The following is a 21,800-nucleotide window of genomic DNA, read 5'->3' on the forward strand; positions in this document are numbered from 1 at the left end:
AAGGATGACTTTTTTGAGTTAAGTCCCTATTTGAGTTCAGTCTTGTGTCTCCACCCTGGTCAGGTCTGTTGGTAGCGAGTCTGGTGCACTGCTTTAGGCAAGCTTATTGGCTTGGATGGGCTTGAATTCTAATGTTGACAGCTTTTTAACAACAAAAAGCCACTCCTCTGAACACATCTGAGACTTCTCATGAGCTGCTCAACATGGAAGCGGTTCACCCCTAAAACTGAGCATTGGTGCAAATCAATGCTTTCATTTTGAAGGAACCATGTAATCTTTTTGGGCCACCTGACATGACTGACAGGATTTCATGTCATTGGAGTAAGGTGCCAGAAATCCCTGAGTCATCACAAATGTAAAATGATTTAATCAAAGTCCTTAATTTACCTGACTAATGAACTCCAATAAAAGAAAACACTCATCAGATTTCTGTAACTAACGGCTATTTATTGCAAACAGATTAATTTAAAACAGATTAATCTACAACTTAAACTCTACCAATTTAAAGCAAAATTTGAAATAAATACAACCATCCACATACAGTCATAGAGACAAAATGTCAAATATTATGGTTGGTGAAGGAATAATAAAAGGCCAGTGAAGCATCATTCTGGACTACAAGCACCAATGAGATATTTTGCTTCAGTTCCTTTTGATTTTTGTCAGGTGGGCATGAGATTGTGGACACACCAATTCTTGTTCTTTCTTTCACTAGTTGAGGACTTGTCCTTTCCTTGCAAGACTGGAATTTGCAGAGAGAAAGTAGCTAGCTGCTTGAGAAATGTAATCTTCTTCGCAGGCTGGGTGCTCCTGTTGTATTGATCAAACATCAAAGTGTAGCCGAGCACTCAGGAACCAATCAGTAAGTTTTTTTCAATGCCGAGTACTCCTGGGTACATGCAACTGCTCCTGGTTGGCAAACCAATCAAAAGTCTGTCACTGGGCAAAACCTCCATCAGATATTCGCTCAGAGGCAATGTGTCTACAGTCTGCTTGAATAAGGCCACCTTGCACATACTATAGACAGTGTTCTAACAACTTGTTTTCTTTATAAAACTGCAACATCTTCCTCAGTCCTTGCATTTAAGGAATATATATTACCATTTTAAAATCCACAGTCCAATACAAAAGTGGACTTAACAGTCTCTGGAGTGAGACTTAAACCCACATCCTTCCAATTCAGGTCTGACACTGTCCATCCTGAATCACGACTGCTCTGTGCTGAATCACCAAACTCAGAATGGTCCTCTCTCTTTAAACCGCAGCTAGATTTGCAGAAACGAGAAGCTATCCCAAATTGATTATTTTCCCAAATTAAAATCTAGAATTGCTTTCGAACTCCAACCGCCTCGAGTTGAGAAGTGACCCAATGTTACGAGATACCCTTCTTTATGCTGTTAGGTCTAGTTTCAAGTGGTTGTACAGGGACTTTACAGCTTTTAATCATGACATGCAAATTAACTCAGCAAGTTAGAAACATAGGAATGTATGGATTTGACCATCAATCACAGTCAGGAACACCAAAGGAGATTATATAGTGTTGAATATTGCTATCCCTTTATAAACCAAATTTTCCTAGTATCTACAGCGTAGCATGAGCTTTCATTTAACACATATTACAACAGTACTTAACTTTCCAAAATTCTAGTATATGAAAACAAGAATTACAAAGGGACAGAGGACATGGTGCCCAATGAACTGACATTGACAGTTTATCTGGTGCCAAATGCACTCTATTATCAGTGCTATTTTTGAAAATAAGCTCAGAAAGAATGGTAAACTAACCCTTAAATGTAGGTGGGCACTGGGATGGCAATCATCTGACATCTGGCTGTCCTGTGGCCGTTGACCATTGGCTAAAAGGTTTCAGACAAGTGACTGACAGAGACATTGACACTGCCTCCATAAATATGATATAACAATAAGAGCCAAGCTCAGAGAGACGAGAACTTAGGATAGGGGGTGTAAGCAAATTCTGCCCTGGGGTCAAAGAGGTTAGAGACCATATTGGAATGACCACTACGGTTGAGGAAGTTAAGGAATCACAATCCATGCTGGTGAAACCACACCACAGCTAGGTCAAATCCATACTGGAGGATCTGTGCAGGGGCCAAGAATACAGTTGACACAGGGGCAAAGGAGAGTTCCTCTGAGAGTAGATCTTTTCTAAAGAAGAACTGATAGGCAACAGTTCTCACAGGAAGGTGCCAAGAGAACAGTCCTCACCAGGCAGAAGTAGTAGTGGAGGAAGGCTGAGGGAAGAGTTCCTAATATCTCAGCTAGACGGCAGCATGCTGCCCACACCACTTACATGCGAATGAAACATTTGTTCCAACAGCCAGTTTGTCTCCCGGTATTGGTGAATCATGACATATTGTCACGTTGTTGATGTTATCTAATGTACCGTCTCTAAACTGCTTCTTAAAAAACTCAAACTGTAAGAAAATTACATACAAATTGGTGACTGCCTTTATAAGGTACCTGAACATGAATACCTCTAACAGCCCTGATTTGGAGACCCCTAAGTAAGGCTTTTGCACGTTTCAACTTTTGGCAGAGTTTCTGAATTTTTTTTAAAAAACAGATTGTTTAAGATATTCCATAGGTTGAACAAATCATCAAAAAAGAGTAAAGGTATCGCAGACTATTTTGCTCCTTAATTATTGGGTTCATTGCTTAATATTTATTTGTGTTGCACTATTTCTGAACGAATTCATATTCCAAAATGCACTTTGAACAATAATGTAAAATATATATATAACTCCGCCTCAAAACAAAAGGTCTGTACTGCGCAATACCAAAGGGTGTGGTCTAACCATTTTATTTTCTGAACAACAATGAGATGAACTTTTATACTGAAAACACTTCTCCTGTGATGTTTTTTAACAAGATCATATGTGGTCTCCAAAATGAAGCTTTCCTTTGTAGAAACGCAGCAGCTTGCTAGCAAGGTGATCATCGCTTGTGACTTTGTCACTTACATTCCGTAATGACTCATTGATTTTTCTTTTTTCTGTTTCGGCCTAATCATAATTTATCCCTACAGGTATGTCTTTCATGCATGCTTGAATGCAAAATTAATTTGTGCCATGCTAATTATCCACAGTTATAGCTTATTCAGGAAAATAAAGTAAAATAGTTTTTGCTGTACAGTCTACTGTCTGAGGTGATTAATGAAAACCTTCATTAATCTTTTGCTTGGACAATCTGCTGTTACGAACATTATCTGGGATTTTCATGGGGAATTTGCTGTTTTATATTGCAAAACTAAATCATGCTTAGAGTGCACATGTATTCATTGCATAATTTATGCAAAATTTAAGAAGTGACTAGTGGGAATAATATTCCCACATCTACATTCCTGATCTCTTTTGACAGTGATCATAGGTGCCATGTTCTATTTTTAAGTTGAGGTTACATCACACCAAAGGATACAAAAGAGCTGCTGATTCCAATGGTCTCTCTGCTGGCCTCCAACCTTGCCCCCTCTGTGAATATGAACTCATCCCGGACCTCCAGTTTTTTAACTCTTACAAAGTATTGTTCAACCATCATCCTTGAAAATGAATGAAATATACTGACTCCTAATTTTGTAATATAATCATACAGCACGGAAGTAGTCCCTTCTAGGGCCAACTAGTTGATGCTGACCAAAGTCGACCACTTGGCTGCATTTGGCCCATATCCCTCCAAACCTTTCCTATTCGTGTACTTATCAAAATGTCTTTTAAATGTTGTAACTGGACCTACATTCCGGCACTTCATCTAGCACTTCATTCCATACACTAACCATTCTCTGTGCTTAAAAAAGTCGGCCCTCATGTCCTTCTTAAAACTTCCTTCTCTTACCATAAAAATATATCCCCTTGTTTTGAACGCCCCTATCCTAGGGTAAAGGCCCCTGTCAATCACCTTATCTATACCCGTCATGATGTTATAAACATCGAGAAGGTCATCACTCAGCCTCCTATGCTTCAGTGAGAAAAGTCCCAGCCTATTCAACCTACTTTTATAACTCAAACCCTCCGTTCCCGACAATATCCTGATCAATTTTTTCTGAGCCCTTTCCAAATTAATAATACCTTTCCCGTGGCACAGTGACCGGAACTGGATATACAGCTTCAGAAAAGGCCTCACTAACGTCCTGTACAACATGGCCATGACATCCCAACTCCTATATGCAAAGAAAAACCAAAAGAACTGCAGATGCTATATATCGGAAACAAAAACAGAAGATGCTGGTTTTCTGTGAAGAAAAATCAGAGGTAACGTTGCCGGTCAGGTGACCCTTCCTCAGATATGTTCTTGGAAGTGTCACCAGACTCAACATGTCAACTATGATTTTTCTTCACAGGTGCTGCCAGACCTGTTGAGCTTTCTCTGCAACTTCTGTTTTTGTTCCTGTACTCAATAGTCTATGTAATGAAGGCAAACATGCTGAATGCCTTCTTAATCATTATCTCTACATGAACCCTTAAGTCCCTCTGTTCTACAACACTACCCAGAATCCTACATTAATTGTACAAGTCCCCCCCTTGTTTGTTTTACCAACATGCAATACCTCGCATTTACCCAAATTAAACTCTATCTGCCACTCCCCAGCCCATTGACCCAATTGATCAAGATCTGTTTTGTGATCTCAGATAACCTTCTTCACTATCCACTATACCATAAAGTTTGGTGTTATCTGCAAACTTGCTAACCATGCCTCCTACATTCTCATGCAAATATTTTATATGAATGACAAACAAACAGAAGTGGAGCACCACCGGTCACTGGCCTCCAGTCCAAAAAAACAACCCTCTACCATCACTCTCTGTCTCTTACCGTCAAGCCAATTTTGTATCCAATTGGCAAGCTCACCCTGAATACAACGTGATCTGACTTTACTAATTAATCAACCATGGGAAAGCTTGTCAAAGGCTTTAGTAAAGTCCCAGTAAGCAAAGTCTACTGCTCTGCCCTCCTCAATCTTTTTGGATACTTCCTCAAAAAACTCAATCAAGTTTGTGAGACACGAATTCCCTTGTGCAAATCATGCTGACTATCGCTAATCAGTCCGCGTTTCTTCAAGTACAACTCTATCTTTCAGAATCACCTCCAACAACTTAGCCACTACTGACATCAGGCTCTAAGGTCTATATTTCCCGGTCTTCTCCTTATAGCCTTTCTTAAATAAAGGAATAACATTAACTACCCTCCAGACCTCCAGAAATCTCACCCACTTTTATAGATGTTACATACATGTTTCCTAAGGTCCTCGCAATTTCTTAACTAACTTCCCACAGTGTACAGGGTGACACTTGATCAGGTCCAGGAGATTTATCTATACTTATATTTTCTAAGACCTCCAGCACTTCCTGTTCGACAGCGTGAACTGTTTTCAAAACATCAATATTTATTTCCCCAAGTTCTCTATTCTCCACTTCTTTCTGCACAGTAAAAACTGACGTGAAATTTTCATTTTGTATGTCTCCCATCTGCTGAGGTTCATGACATTGTCAACTTTGTTGATCTTTAAGGGATCCTATTCACTTTCTGGTTGTTCTTTTGCTCTTAAAGGTATCTATAGAATCTCTTTGGATTATCCTTAACTTTATCTGCCAAGCTTCTCATATTCCATCTTTTCCATCCTGATTTTCCCCTAATGTTTCTGCATCCGTTATGCTCTTGAAGAGATTCATTTGATCCCAAGATAATAAAATGTGAGGCTGGATGAACACAGCAGGCCAAGCAGCATCTCAGGAGCACAAAAGCTGACGTTTCGGGCCTAGACCCTTCATCAGAGAGGATGAAGGGTCTAGGCCTGAAACGTCAGCTTTTGTGCTCCTGAGATGCTGCTTGGCCTGCTGTGTTCATCCAGCCTCACATCTTATTATCTTGGAATTCTCCAGCATCTGCAGTTCCCATTATCTCTGATTCATTTGATCCCAGTTGTCTATACAGAATATATGGTTCTTCCTTATTCTTGGCTGAAACCATAATAGCTTTATTCATCTATTGCACCCTCCCATGGTCTTACCAGCCTTACCCTTCACTTTAAACAGGAACATAATGCTGCTGAACTCTCGTTATCACACTTTTGAAAGCCTCCCATGTCAGTTGTTCCTTTTATCTGCGAGCAGTCTAGTCTAATCAATCTTTGAAAGTTCTTGTCTCATGCAATTAAAGCTTGCCTTCCTCAAATTAAGAACATTAACTTTTATGGAAGGCTTATCCTTTTCCATGACTATTTTAAAACTAATAGAATTATGATCGCGAGTCCCAAAGTGTTCCCCTACTAATACTTCAGCCACTTGCCCTGCCTTATCTCTCAACAGAAGGTCAAGTTTTACTCCTTCTCTAGTAGTTACATTTACATATCAATGAAGAAAAAAATTTTGAACATTTAATAAATTCCTCACCTTTAGTATGGCAGTCTCAGTAAATGTTTGGAAAATTAAAAGCTCCTACTACTGTTATAACGCTATTATTCTTACAAATCTCTTGATATAAAAAAGATTATCTTTGTTTTCAAAACCCTCCCTAGCATCAGCCTTTCCCATTTTGTAATTTTCTGTAATTCCACAGCTTGGTGAGATGTTTACACTACCTTGATTGTGTGTCTCCATGAGCATCCTCAATTTTCACTGTCCCTCCCACACATGGCTGTGTTTTCAACTGCCTGGGCCCCTAAGCTCTGGAATTTTCTACATAAGCAGCTCCACCACCCTCTCCCACTTTAAGACGTTTCTAGCAGGGAAGTGATGGCCTAGTGGTATTAATCTAGTGAGCTAGGTAGTGTTCTGTGGACTCAGGTTTGAGCTCAATTTCTTTTAAAAGTCTGAATTAAGACTTTAAAAGATGGCCATGAAACCACTGTCAATTGCAAGGAAGAAAAACCCATCTGGTTCACTAATGTCCTTTAAGGAAGGAAACTGCCTGCATATGACTCCAGACCCACAGTAATGTAGTTGATCCTTAACTACCCTTTGGGCAAACAGGGATGGGCAATAAATGCTGGCAGTGCCTATATCCTATGAAGGAATATATTTTAAAACATAACCCCTAAAAGCTGACTTTTGGATTAAAATCTTTGGCTACTTGTTGCAAGAAACCTTTGTGTGCATTACCCACTTTCGTTTGCTAATTCTGCGAAGCACCTTGAGAATTTTATAGCATTAAAAGGTGCTTTATCGATGCAAGCTGTTGTTTATGTATTCTTCTGTAATTATTTTCAATTAAAACACATACAGATTGCACTCTGAAGCAATTACCTAAATAACCGAATACAGTGACACACCCAGCTCTACAGTATATCTTTAATGTTCCATTACGAACAGCACTCACTCCCAACCAAAAGATCCATACTAAAAGACAGCTCCCCATCTCCTATTGAACCTTAGCGCAGATGTTACCTGATAAAAGCTGCTGGAATTATGATTTCTTTCATCCAAAATCTGATTGGTAATTAGAAGACTGCATTTGAGAGAAAACAGAATGCTCAAGCCCAATGGGAAAGAAGCAAACTGTATTCAGGCAATATTTTGGGAGCCATTCCTAGCAACACAACTGTTGATGTCATGAGTTAATTTGGGGAACTATTTAATTTTGATGCTCTTGTTTTAGTATGTTCATAATGACTTTTCAAAGAGTGCATTTTGTGAAGAAGCAAGATGATCACTCAATGGACCTGGAGAAAAAGGTTAGTGTAGTACTTCATTGCTTGGATTTAGAGCAGCCATTGGCTTTGACTGATACCTTTTTGAAGTGAAAGTGAAATCTGATTTATTGGTCTACTGGTAGGTGCTGGTTCTGATTTTGTACATTTTGGAGCAATCTGGTTTTGTCCAGCTTACACTTTTTGTAATTGGTAGATTTTTGCACAAAGTACAGGCTTGCTTTCACAAACTTTTCAGACAAGGCTTGACAGAGAATTTGGACAACTTTTTCAAGCAATGGGCTCATTTCCGGTGCTGCACATCTGGCACAACATGTGGAAAACAGCTTTAAGTCATATTGCTACTGAAAACCACAAAAGATTCAAGTGTAGTCAACGTTGATAAGACCTCAATCAGGGCTGCAGTGCAAGCAAACCTTAAAAAGATAGCATTGCAGTTTTCCAATGATCCTTGCCAAAACCAGTTACAAATTGAAGTAATTGACAATGATACTCTTGTTACATACTTCTCCAAGCTATCACTGTCCAAAATGACAAACCACAGCTACTGTTAGAATGAAAACTAATAGATATTATTAGCACTAATTAAGTTTTTAAACGGACAAACATCCTCCCATTTAAGACTGAGGTGAGGTAGAATTTATTCTGAGCACTGCTAATGATTTGGAATTCTCTTTAACAGAACACTACTCATTGGGTCACTGGATTTATCCAAGGTGGAGTTAGATTTTTGATCAAAAGGAGAGTCCAGGCTTATAGATAGGTAGGAAAGTGGAATCAAGGTCAGATCACCTCAACCACAGGAGTGTAGGGAAGTGGGCTGGGGCAAGAGAAAGGAGTGGTGAACACATTAACCACAGGATTCAATGAATCAGTAGTTCCTCCCTAAAGCAGAAGATTGTACAGGACAAGAGCTGACTGGAGGGCACAGGATATTGAAGTCTTTCAGCTCTGTGGATTTCAGTTTCAAGGAACATTATTTTACAGTTGGAAATCTAGTTGAAAGCTTGTCTTAAGGAAAGATTGCTCTTAGAAATTCCCTAGCACAATTCTAGCAATGGCCAATGCCCTTTATAGCAAATCAGCTACTTTGAGGTGCAATCTGCAAAATCCCACCAAAAAAATAGTGAATGAACCCACTCATCCTACCTCAGTTGATTTGAGGGGAATGAATATTGGTCAAGATGCTGTTTAAAATAGTGCCATGGAATCTTTTCCATAAAGCTAAGACAGTAGACAAGGATTTTACACCTCATGTGGAAAGTATCAGCCCAACTTTCCCTTCATACTCTTCTGGTAGAATTATACCTAGATTCAACGGAGATTGTAGGCCCTGGAGTGGGAACTGAACCCACAATGTTTGATTCAAAATGGCAACTGAGTCACCGGTGTGTTAGAGATGAAGGACTATGAAAACAACGTGAAGTGTCTTTGAGTTTTACATATCAACTTCCTTTGGCACATACACAGTACCTTCATCAATTGGGATCTTCTCTTCTTTCATGTACATTTAGAAAGTCAGCTGGCTTGTAGCTTTTTAAGCAACATTTGTGACTGCCCAATCTAACACATTTAATCATAGTTAACACGGTGTGGAGCTGGAGGAATGCAGCTGGCCAGGTAGCATCAGAGGAGCAGGAATATCGACGTTTCAGTTTGGGACCCTGCTTCAGAAGGCCCATTTCTGCCTGTTATCTCTGACTCCAGCATCAGCAGTTCTTACTATCTCTGACATTTAATCATAGTAGCTTGTTTCGTTTCTTTAGGGAAAAAAAGCACCAGCTGCTTAAAAATCTTCCAATTCATTTTATGAATGTACAGTAGCAATTGTCACTAAGCAGCTACAATGGTGTAGATTTTCCAGTCATGGGGACTTGGTAAACTGCAACTTGCTCATCATGCCCTACATTAATTCTTCTGATTTTAGATGTGAAAAATTCATTTTCAACACAAATGAAAAGCAAGTGCTATTTTACTGGGTCACTGACTCAATATTTAGTTCCACTGACCTCAATGTAATTGAACATTATGCAGGGGACATAACAGGAAGGCCAGAATCCTTTCCTTTCATGTGATGGCTGATCAACACTTCAACATCTGACTTTGTGATATTGATTTCCTGGAAATGATTATCTCTGCAACTTTCTTTTGAAACCCACCTTCCCACACCACTTTCAATAAATATCCATCCATTCTCAAAACATTGTCACTCTTCCATCCTTGCACCATTCGTGGGCAACCACTGGTCTTATATTCCCTTGTGAAGTGTTTTAAGATGCTTCTCTGAACAGTGGCTGGATCATTAAAACTGAAAAATATTCACGTTGTTATGGCCCGATGTGAAGCTACTGATTTTCTTTTTGTGAAACTTGAATGTACACGTTTGTGATCAGAAGGCAATAAGACCTGTTTCATATGGATCATAGCAGCAGATAATATTTAGTATTCTAAAGTTGCATTCGAAATCATTACTGGGTTTAATTTAGTCAGTTTTTTTCAGTGGGTGGCATTTGCTACCCTAGAGGCAGGAAACTGCAGGTTCAAGTCCCACTCTCTGGAATGATCACATTTGTAGAGGCTGATCCTTCGCTGACTACAGAGATTTCAACTCACAGACACTGATTTACAGAGCTCCTTGTTTTTATGATTGAGGATCATGTGGAATAAAAACAATTCTGTGCAGCAACTACTCAAAGTGACTGTTTTATTTTCAGAGTAGCTCCGTTTAACTTGCTCTGGACGGTGACGGCAGGATTTGATGAGATCCCACATGAATGATGGGGTTTTGCTTGATGCAAAGCCCATAATTTCACCACTGATGGCCAGATCATTTGTTTGAGAGAGCTTGCTGTGCATGAGTTGGCTGTGCATTTATGTGCAACAGTGATTATACAGTACTTAACTGGCTGTAAATGGCTTGAATCCTCATCCAAGCTTCCCTTTATGTGCAAATCATCGCAACTCTGCTGCGCACTAGTGAGGTCCACACTATCATCATCAATCTCCAAGTACAGAAGTTTCCCCGAAAATAAATAGTGGATTTAATTGTGTTTATTTACTGAGAGATTTAATTGGCCAATAATTGTATTGATGATCATGGTACAAGGAAACATTTAACCTATACTCCACATTAAATTTCTGACATTAGCCTCCACTTAGCCAGCTCAATCTAGCTTAATTTCTCAAGTGATGGCCCTTCAATCAGCACGAGACAGAACATCCATCCAGATCCAGGAGGATGACCACTGCATGAAGCTGCTGAACTGCACACCAGCAATGCCAGCAGCAGGGGTAGTTGTAATTGCTGTTCCAGGGAAGCTGAGGAGCTGGCATTCAGTGTTGGACCCTGACATCCAAGTAAATCTGCGATCTCGACGGGGCCTGATTGGGGAGACGTTGGAGTGGGCAGGGGAAGGAAGGGTGGATGTGAGGGAGGCGGCGCAGTGTGGGAGTGAGGGGTCTCCAGATTGGCACAAGACCATGAGGAACACCCTTGTTTTACTGATTGAAGCTACTACATCACAAATCTCCCAGTTCATTGGATGAAGCCCTCAATTTGGCATCCGCTGCCTTCAAATGCCTGAAATGGGAGCTAGCCCACCAACAGCTTCTGCATCCAGCCTGTAACTTGCGCAGAGGGTAGGGGATTGGTAGACAAACTGGGGTTACTTGTATGGGTCTAATTTATGGATCCAGCTACCTGTCTTCCTTGCTGCAGGCAGCTCATCAAATTCAGCCCAATATCTACCCTGTCAAATCCCTTCACAACTTCGAAGATTTCTATCAGCTCAGCTGTCTGCCCTTACTTTTATATTGAAAGGTGGAGGCACTTTTTAAAACATCTGGATAGCTATAATTTCTTTCCTATGTTGGTTGCCAGGGGGTTGGGGGAGGGGGGGGGGGCGGTGGGAGGGAGGTGGTGTAGGCTTTTGTACACATTTGTTCAATTCTTTCAAATAGAGGCCCCATAGGCTCCAGAATTTCATTCATGAGTCATTTGATATATTGTCTATGACTTGGGAAGTAACCAAATGTGGTTGATGGAAATCTATATGATGCAAATGATGCAAAAACTCATCATTTGCATAGGGTCATTTGACTCTGGTTTCTCTCCACTGATGCTGCCAGACCTGCTGAGTTTTGCAGCAGTTTCAGTTTTTGTTTGCAGTTGTCATGGTGGTGGATCTCCAAAGAGCTTACCTTGGATCATGAACCTCTGGGTCTAGGCCTGTTGGTGTGATTTTTTTTCTTATTCATTCATGTGATGAGGGTGTCACTAGTTACGCCAGCATCTATTGATTATCCTTACTTGCCCAATGGGCACTTAAGAGTCAACCATGTTGTTGTGGATCTGGAGTCACATAGGCCAGACCCAGTAAGGATGGCAGTTTCCTTCTCTAAAGGACATTCGTGAACCAAATGTGTCTTTCTGCAATGGATTCATGGTCAGCATTAGACTCTTATTTCCAGATCTGTTTATTGAATTCAAATTCCACCATCTGCTGTGGTGAGATTGGAACCCAGATCCCCAGAATATTACCTGGGTCTCTGGATTAACACTCTAGAGGTAACACCACTGGGTACTGCCTCCCCTGTTACCTTTCTACTTAACATACTGCTAACAATTTGCACGTCAAATACCTCCATAGAGGGTGATATCCGTCACCAAGTCACTCTTTGTTTACAAATGAACAGTCCTTGACTTTAATATTGCCTCATTCAGAGTCAACTACCAGAGTGTAAACCTCTCTAACACTCCACTTTTAATATGTCAGCCAGGGTTCCCCGATTGGGCCAGATTAACAGCCCCAATCGGGGAACTCATATTCTATGAGGTCCAGCTGGCTGACCTCATTCCAATCACTGCAACACTCAAGCTTAACACAAGGTTGTACACAGGAATCTCTCTCACCAAAGCCCACTGTCATATGATGTTTTGTATGGCTACTAGTGTAGGTTAATAATTCAGGAAGAACAAATGAGAATGTCTGAGATAGAATGGTAGTCAGAGAAGAGTAAACAACAAAAGATTTCATGTTATAGCAGCCAAAGCAAGTGATAATGGAGATTGTGAAGATGCAAAGTTTGTATCCGAATGAGACTTGAAATGTGACATAAAACCATCTGAAGGCAACATGATGGGATAAAGACAAAACATGACAGAGATCACTGCGGTGAAACAACAAAAGGGGAATAAATACAGAGAACAGCGTGGAGGCAAAGGATTAAATCTCAGAGAGAGCAAGACGCTGGAGTCAGAAACAACACAGTATACAGCCTGAGTAACACAGCAGGCCAGGCAGCATCAGAGAAGCAAAAAACTTGGCATTTCGGGTCGGGACCCTTCTTCAGAAATGGGGAGGGGTAAGAGGGCTGGGAAATAAATAGTCAGAAGAGCGGTGGGGTTTGGGGAGGTAGGTAGGATGCTGATAAGTGAATGCAGGAAGACAGTGGAGGGGATTGGTTAGTGAGATGGGAGTAGCAGATAGGTGGAAGAGAAGATGGACAGGTTGTGTCAGGTCAAGGAGGCAGGGATGAGAGGAAGGGTTGGACATGGGATGAGGCCAGGGGCGGGGAGATTTTAAAACTGGTGAATTCTATGTTTAGACCATCAGTGTGTAGGTTCCCGATGTGGAATATGATGAGTTGCTCTTCCAGTTTGTGGATGATGTCATTGTGACACTGGAGGAGGCCCAGGATGGACATATCACCGAGGGTGTGGGTGGTGGAGTTAAAATGGTTGGGAACCGGAAGGTGGTGATGTTTGTCGTAAACAGAGCACAGATGCTCTATGAAACGGTCTCCAAGTCTATGCTTGGTCTCACCAATGTCCAGTAGGCCACATCAGGAGCAGCGGATTCAGTAGACCAAGTTGACAGATGTGCAGGTGAAAACCTGTCTGATGTGAAAGGTTTGTTTTTGTGCCTTGATTGAATGTGAGGGGGGAGGTGTAGGGGCAGGTGTAGCACTTCTTGCAGTTCTAGGGAAAGGTGCCAGGTGTGGTGGGGTTAGTGGGGTGTATGGAGTGGACGAGAGATCCACGGACAGAGCAGCCCCTACGAAAGGCAGGAAGGGTGGGATGGGAAATATCTCTTTAGCTGTGAGGTTGGATCGTAGGTGGCGCAAGTGGCCGAGAATAAAATGCTGGACCTGGAAGTTGTTAGGGTGATATGTGAGGTCAAGGGTGATTCTGTCTTTATTTTTGTTGGGGGAGAGTGTGAGGGCAGAAGTGTGGGAATTGCAAGAAATGTGGTTGAGGGCATTTTCTGATCATTGGAGAGGGCAAGTTATGAACCTTGAAGTAGGAAGACATCTGGGATGTTTGGGAGTGAAACACCCTATTTTGAAGCGGATGCAGCGGAGGCAGAGGAATTGGGAGTAGGAAATCGCATTCTTGTAGGAAGCTGGGTGGCAGGAGGTGTAGTCTCGGTAGCTGTGGGAGTTGGTGGGCTTGAAATAGATGTTGGTTTCAAAACAATTGCCAGAGATGGAGACAGAGGTTCAGCAAGGAGAAAGACATATCACAGTTGGTCCAGGTGAATTTGAGGTTGGGATGAAAGATGTTGGTAAAGTTGTTGAACTGTTCAAGCTCCTCGTGGGAGCATGAGGCAGTGCCGATACAGTCATCACTGTAGCGGAGGAAGAGGTGGGGGATAATGCCAGTGTAACAGCAGAAAAGGGGCTGTTCCACGTATTCTATGAAGAGGCAGGCACAGCTTGGGCCCATGTGGGTGCCCATGGCCACCCCCTTAGTCTGTAGGAAGTGGGAGGAGTTAATGGATAAGTTGTTCAGGGTAAGGACGTGTTCAGTTAAGCCAATGAGGGTGTCGGTGAAGGGGGACTGGATAGTGTGAGGGATAGGGATGAGTAAACTGCAGTAAAGAATTACTGCAGCTTTGAACAAAGACATCTGGTACTGAGCTGAGTGATAAGATAAGGGAGTGAAGGCCAAGCAGTTAGAAACCAGAATGAACTGGACTCAAACTGCAAAGTTTTGCTTTGCACCATAGACATAGTTAAAGCGCATGCTTAATGAGACAATGCATATTAACTTTCACACCCAAGCTTACGAGACTGCTTCATTAACATAACATGCAATGTATGAAGAGGGTGGGACAAGGGACGACATGGGAAGATTGTGCACCTTGGAGCTCAGATTGGACAGAGCCAAAAGGGGAGGACATAGATGGATAAAATGATGTATAAAAAGGGGCGACTCCCTGACCTGTGTGTGTCTCAGGCAGTGGGAGGCACCCGATTCTGCAGACTCGTAATAAAGCGCAAGTAACTTGTTTCCAAGACTTTGTCTCCTGACTTTGTGATTGTGAGCACATGAATTTATATCTCACAATAGGCCTGAGGGAGAGGAAGAAGTGGAGGGATTTTAGGGCATCTGCACGGTGCTAAAAGTGTACAGGGATTGGATGTCCAAAGTGAAGATGAGGTGTTGGGCACCAGGGAATTGGAAGTCTTGGAGGAGGTGGAGGGTGGTGTCCCAAATGTAGGTGGGGAATTCTTCGACCGGCTTGGGGGCGTGCAGAGCAGCGTCAAGTTAAGTGAAAATGAGTTCAGTGGGGCAGGAGCAGGCAGAGACAATGAGTCGGCTGGGATAGTCAGGTTTGTGGATTTTGGGAAGGAGATAGAAACGGGCGGAGCGGGTTTGGGAGCGATGAGGTTGGAGGCTGTGGGGGGAGGTCACTTGAGGTGATGAGGTTATGAACAGTCTGAGACATGATGGTTTGGTGATCAGGGGTGGGATCATGATCGAGGGGGTGGCAGGAGGAGGTGTCAAAGTTGGTGCCTGGCCTCAGCAAAGTAAAGGTCAGTGTGCCATACCACTACTGTGCTGACTTTGTCAACGGGTTTGATGGTGAGGTTAGGGCTGGAGTGGAGGGAGCAGTGGACTGTACGTTCTGTGGGGGAGAGGTTGGAGTGAGTGAGAGGGGTGGAGAGATTGAGGCGATCAATATTGCGACAGCAGTTAGAGCTGAAGACGTCGAGGGAGGGTAGGAGGGAGTGGGGTGGTGTCCAGGAGGATGAGGTTTGTTGGAGGTGGGAGAAGAGGTCTGCAGAGGGTGGGTTAGATTCCTGGTTAAAGAAGTAGGCGCGGAGGAGGCTGAAAAACTGTTTGACATCTAAATGTGAACAAAATTCATTGATGTGCGGGTGCAGGAGAATGAAGGTAAGTCCTTTGCTGAGGACTGACCGTTTGTCCTCAGTGAGGGGGAGGTTTGGGGAGATGGTGAATACCCTACAGGGCTTAGGGCTGGGGCTAGGTGTAGTGTTGGCTGTAGAGCTGGAGCTGGGTGTTGGGGTGAACCTAACGTGTTGACAGCAATATTGAGTCCAGAAGACTGTGAAGTGTCAAATGCAATGATGAGGTGTTGTCTTTAAGGCTACATTCAGTATCACTGGAACACTAGTAGATTACAAACACGAGCGGCAGCATGAGTATAAGGTGCAAATTTGAAATGTAAAGCAACCACATGCTTAAGGATCACACTTGCAAACTGAACGCGGTGTTTCCACAAAGTCATAAGTCAGTCTGTTTGCTCTTTCTAAAGTTGAGGACAGCACATTGAGAAGCAAATAAATCTTTGTTTTTTTTTAAACTTAAAAACATGGTCTTTTACCTGGTCCTACAGGTGTAGAGATCCGTGTTCTTTCTTTTTGGGGACTGGGACATGGTCAGTCCTGCAGGTCAAGTGCAATTAGTCTGGGGGTCGTCAGTCAGAGCTGTGAAGGTACCATTCTGCAGTGTTGCACTGAAAAAAGGTTTTTCTCCCCCTGCATTGAGACATAGGGAAGGGCTGATGGAAGTGGATGGAAAAGCATTTGGTTGTGATGGAGCAGCAGGAGAGGTTGTGAGGAAGCCCCAAAGAGTACGTAGAAAACACATGGCAAGAAGGGTTAGAGGTCCTCAAAGATGGTGTGGGTGAGGACTGTTGGGTGGACGTGATGCGTGCAGTAACAAAAGTTGTAATCAATGAGCCTTGGTGGGATGAATATGCAGTGGCAGAGTTGAATTGAACTGTGCTCTTTGACGGTAAGCAGTCAGGGTAAGCTCGTAATCCTTGTGGAGACAGAAATCGTTCACTTTTTTTCCTTTTTCACCTAGGATACACCCATGACTCGAGTTGTTACTAGTGACTATTGGCTGTGTCGGAGGATGTTGTCTCCTGCACAGGTCAAAGGAAAAAGAATCCCCTCCTTTCTACTACCCTGTCCACAAGCAGGCCATTCAGCTCTTTGAGTCTGCACCTATCCTCCAAAAACTATCCCATCCAGATCCACTCTCCCAACCTTTCCCCATAACCCAACATTCCCCATGGCTAATCTACCTAATCCTGCCTATCTCTAGACTGTGGGAGGAAACTGGAGCACCCGGAGGAAACCCTCAGGCCCAGGGAGAATGTGCAAACTCCATGTAGACCGTCACCTGAGGCTGGAATTGTCCCGGGTCCCTGGTGTTATAAGGCAGCAATGCTAACCACGGTGCCATCCAAAAGTGATATTCTTCTTTGAACTGCCTCCCATACCAGAATATCCGGCCTTCGATAAAGGAATCAAAATACAATATTCTAGCTGTGTTCTGGCAAGTGATTTGTACAGTTTTATTAAGCCCTTTGTATGCTTGAACACCATTCTCTTTGAAATAATGGCCAACATTCTATTGCTTCTCTATTACCTTCGAAATGTGAAAGCTAGCTTTTAGTGATCTTTACTGATAGTATTTTAGATTGAAAATAATTGAAAAAAATCATTATTCATTTGAATTGGAAAATTTGTTCTCAATGACAAAGAAGTTAGTTGCTTAATTCCACCATAAAGATTGACACTCCTGATAAGTTGCAGCAGCTGCGATCTTCCAGAATTTGCTAGCATCGTCCAATATTCATCTATAAATTGAGAACAGCCCTCAACAAGATTTGCACAAAAGCAACAAGAGCAGTCGGATGTTTTAGCCTCATGTTCAGTCCAGAGTAGGTCCTGGGATAGCATAACGAATAGAAACAGGAGTAGACCATGTAGACCCTCAACCAGTTTCACCATTCAATATGATTGTAGCCGATCCTCTTCCTCAACTTCGTCTGCTTTCCATCTCTTTGATTTGTCATGAGTCTATAAAATCTGTCAATTCCAACCATGCCAAATGGAACAGAGCTCAAACAGATCCAGTAACTCAAAACTGGGCATCCATGAAGCAGTGTTTGTCATCAGCCGCAGTATGGTTTTCGACTACAATTTGTCACCCCATGATCCAGCATATATCCCACTCCAGACTGACTTATGACTTGTGGAAACATCACATTCAGTCTGCAAGTGTGATCCTGAGCATATGGTTGCTTTATATTTCAAATTTGCACCTTATACTCATGCTGCCCCTTGTGTTTGTAACCTACTAGTGTTCCAGTGATACTGAATGTAGTCTTAAAGACAACACCTCATCATTGCATTTGACACTTCACAGCCTTCTGGACTCAATATTGCTGTCAACAAGTTAGGTTCATCCCAACACCCAGCTCCAGCTCTACAACCAGCTTTACACCTAGCCCCAGCTCTAAGCCCCGCAGGGTATTACAATCAGGCTGGGAGCTCAAACCTCATTCAATGTGAAGTGCAGGAGGGCATGCCAGGCATCTTTAAATATGAGGATTCAGTCTGGTGAAGATGCAATACTGGCTACTTGAGTACCAAACTGTGGAAAAGGCATGATATACACAGGATTAAGTAATCCCGCAATCAATGGATAGTATCTAGGCTCTGCAGTCCCACTACATCCAATCGGGAATTGTGGTGAAGATGCAATACTGGCTACTTGAGTACCAAACTGTGGAAAAGGCATGATATACACAGGATTAAGTAATCCCACAATCAATGGATAGTATCTAGGCTCTGCAGTCCCACTATATCCAATCGGGAATTGTGGTGGACAAATAAACAACCAATGGAAGGTGGAGTCTCCATACCTTGATGATGGGGAAGCCCAAAAAGAGGTGAAAAATAAATTATTTCTCTTCTTCTACTCCTGAAGGCACCTGCATCATTGGTGTTCAACCAGTTCAGTTCACTATGGGCTCTGGCAATAGTACTGAAGGCTTGTTCTCCAGAAGTGGGCCTCCCTAAGCTGTTCCAGTGCACTGACATCTATCTGACATTGTGGAAAATTGGCCCATGCACGAAAACCAAGACAAATTCAACCCAGCTAATTAATCGTATCTATCTACTCTCTTTCATCAAAGTAAATGAGCGGGTGGTCAACAGTGCTATCAAATAGAAATTGCAAAAGAATAACCTGTTCAGTGATGGTCTGTTTGTGATCTGCCAGGACCACATGGCTCCTGGCCTCATTACAGTGATGATTCAAATGTAGACAAAAGAGCTGAACTCCAGAGGTGAGGTGAGAGTGGCTATCATTTACATAAAGGCAGTACTTGACTCAAGAGTTGCAACAAGAATCCTACCAAACTGGAGTCAATATGGGAAGTTAGAGTCATATCTGGCACAATGCAAGATAGTTACTATTGTTTAAGATAATTACTTCACCTAAGATATCGTGGCAGGAGTTTCTCAGGTTAGTGTCCAAGGTCCAAACATCTTCAGCTACTTCATCAATTAGCTTCCTGCACCATAAAGTTAGATTTGGAGATGCTTTCATGATTGCATATTGCTCAGTACTTTGCAACTCCTTTTAGAGATGCTTGATGATTACACATTGTTCAGTATCACTTTGCGACTCCGCAGATACTGAAACAGTTCTGAGCAATACATAGGATAAACTAGACAATGGCTAGGTTTGGGCTTACAAATAGCAAGGAACATTTGTGCCACATGGTGTGAGGCAATGAACAGTTCCAGCAAGAGAAAATCTAACCAATGGCCCTTAATGTTCAAAGGCACTACAATTGCTCAATCCACCATTGTCGATATCCAGGTAGGGCGAGGAGACACCATTGACCAGATACTGAACTAGACCAGCCATACTGAAGGAAAGTGATGACCTAAAGGTACTAACCCATGGCTACTAATTCAGAGATCTGTGTAGTGTTTTCAGAGCCTTGGTACAAATGCTACCTTTGAAATCATGGAATTGGAAATCAATAAAAATCTGTCTAATGATGACCATGAAATCATGGATGATTGTCAAAAAAAAATTTGTTTCATTAATGTCCTTTTAGGGAAGGAAACTGCTATGCTGACCTGGTCTGGCCCTACCTGTGACTTCAAATCCGCAGCATCTGCCCTCTGTGCAATTAAAGATAGGCAATGAATGCTGGCTTAGCCAGCGACACCCACACACTATCAATGTACAAAACGGAACTGTTTGACTACCACCCTATCCATCAACCTCAAAATTCACTTTCTCAACTCTTCTGTATTTCTGACTTTGGATTCTGGTCTTATTTGGTAATTTGTTTCCTTATGAGCAATAGATTCATTGGCTTCAAAATTTCCATGCATGGGGGAAAGCCAAATTCGACCAAAAAATGTTGGAAACTTAGAAACGGGGCCACCGAGTGAAAGTGGCATCAATGTATACTGTGAAGAAATTAATCTTTATCTCAGTCCTGAATGGTAAACCTGCTATTTTAAGACAATACACCTGAAGAAGAAGAAGACAGAGGGTGGTGGTTGATGGGAAGTGTTCATCCTGGAGTTCAGTTACTAGTTGGATACCGCAAGGATTCGTTTTGGGGCCACTGCTGTTTATCGTGTTCATAAATGAACTGGATGAGGGTGTAGAAGGATGAGTTAGTAGATTTGCAGATGACGCTAAAGTCGGTGGAGTTATGGATCCTGCAGAAGGATGTTGCATGTTACAGAGGGACATAGATAAGCTGCAGAGCTGGGCTGAAAGGTGGCAAATGGATTTAATGTGGAAAAGTGTGAGGTGACTGACTTTGGAAGGAGTAACAGGAATACAGAGTACTGGGCTAATGCTAAGATTTTTGGTCGTGTGGACGAGCAGAGAGACCTCGGAGTCCATGTACATAGATTCCTGAAAGTTGCCACCCCGGTTGATAGAGTTGTTAAGAAGGCATACGGTGTGTTAGGTTTTACTGGTAGACGGATTGAGTTTTGGATCCATGAGGTCATGTTGCAGCTGTACAAAACTCTGGTGCGGCTGCACTTAGAGCATTGCATACAGTTCAGGTTGCCGCATTATAGGAAGGACATGGAAGCATTGGGAAGGGTGCAGAGGAGATTTCCCAGGATGTTGCCTGGTATGGAGGGAAGGTCTTATGAAGAAAGGCTGAGGGACTTGAGGATGTTTTCGTTGGAGAGAAGGTTAAGAGGTGACGTAGTAGAGACAAACAAGATGATCAGAGGATTAGATAGAGTGGACAGTGAGAGCCTTTTTCCTCGGATGGTGATGACTAGCATGAGGGGACATAGCTTTAAATTAAGAGGTGATAGATGTAGGACAGATGTCAAGGTAGATTCTTCGTTCAGAGAATAGTAAGGTGGAATGCCCTGCCTGCAACAGTAGTAGTTTTGACAACTTTAAGGGCATTTAAATGGTCATTGGATAAACATATGGATAATAATGGAATAGTGTAGGTTAGATGGGCTTCAGGTCGGTTTCACAGGTCGGCGCAACATTCAGGGCCGAAGGGCCTGTACTGTGCTGTTATGTTCTATGTGTTCATAGTTCTGCAGGAAGGACAAACAACTTCTCAGTATCAGTTCTGCAAGCCTCTTCAAAGTCTTGAATGGTTCAACGAGGAGATTTTGCATTTTCAAAACTCCGAAGAATATTGTCCTAATTTACTGAGCCTCTCTTAACAGGACAGCTGTCTCATACAAAAAATCAATTTTGACTAATGATCCAACAATACCTCAATTTTAAAATTCTCAGCTGTTTCAATCTTTTTTTCCATACTGCCACTGTTAGCCTCTCCTTCTCCTTGAACCACTGTAATCTCCTGCCAATGGATTTCCTGGCGGCCCTACTCTGGTTGTTGGTTTGAATGGTGAAATTATGACGCTAAGTGCAGCAATGTCCCCGTTTCTAAGTTTCCAACATTTTTTGGTCGAATTTGGCTTTCCCCCATGCATGGAAATTTTGAAGCCAATGCATCTATTGCTCATAAGGAAACAAATTACCAAATAAGACCAGAATCCAAAGTCAGAAATA

The 21,800-nt window shown here is 42.3% G+C and overlaps 1 protein-coding gene across 1 annotated transcript in view; it reads right to left on the reverse strand.

Annotated features, from left to right (window-relative positions):
* LOC125451198 (glutamate receptor ionotropic, NMDA 3A-like) overlaps positions 1 to 21,800 on the reverse strand; it is a 160,294-nt gene that overhangs the window by 57,693 nt on the left and 80,801 nt on the right. The gene's annotated exons all lie outside the window — the stretch shown is intronic.

The sequence above is a fragment of the Stegostoma tigrinum genome, chromosome 3 (assembly GCF_030684315.1).
Source record: "Stegostoma tigrinum isolate sSteTig4 chromosome 3, sSteTig4.hap1, whole genome shotgun sequence".
Taxonomy (NCBI): Eukaryota; Metazoa; Chordata; class Chondrichthyes; order Orectolobiformes; family Stegostomatidae; genus Stegostoma; species Stegostoma tigrinum.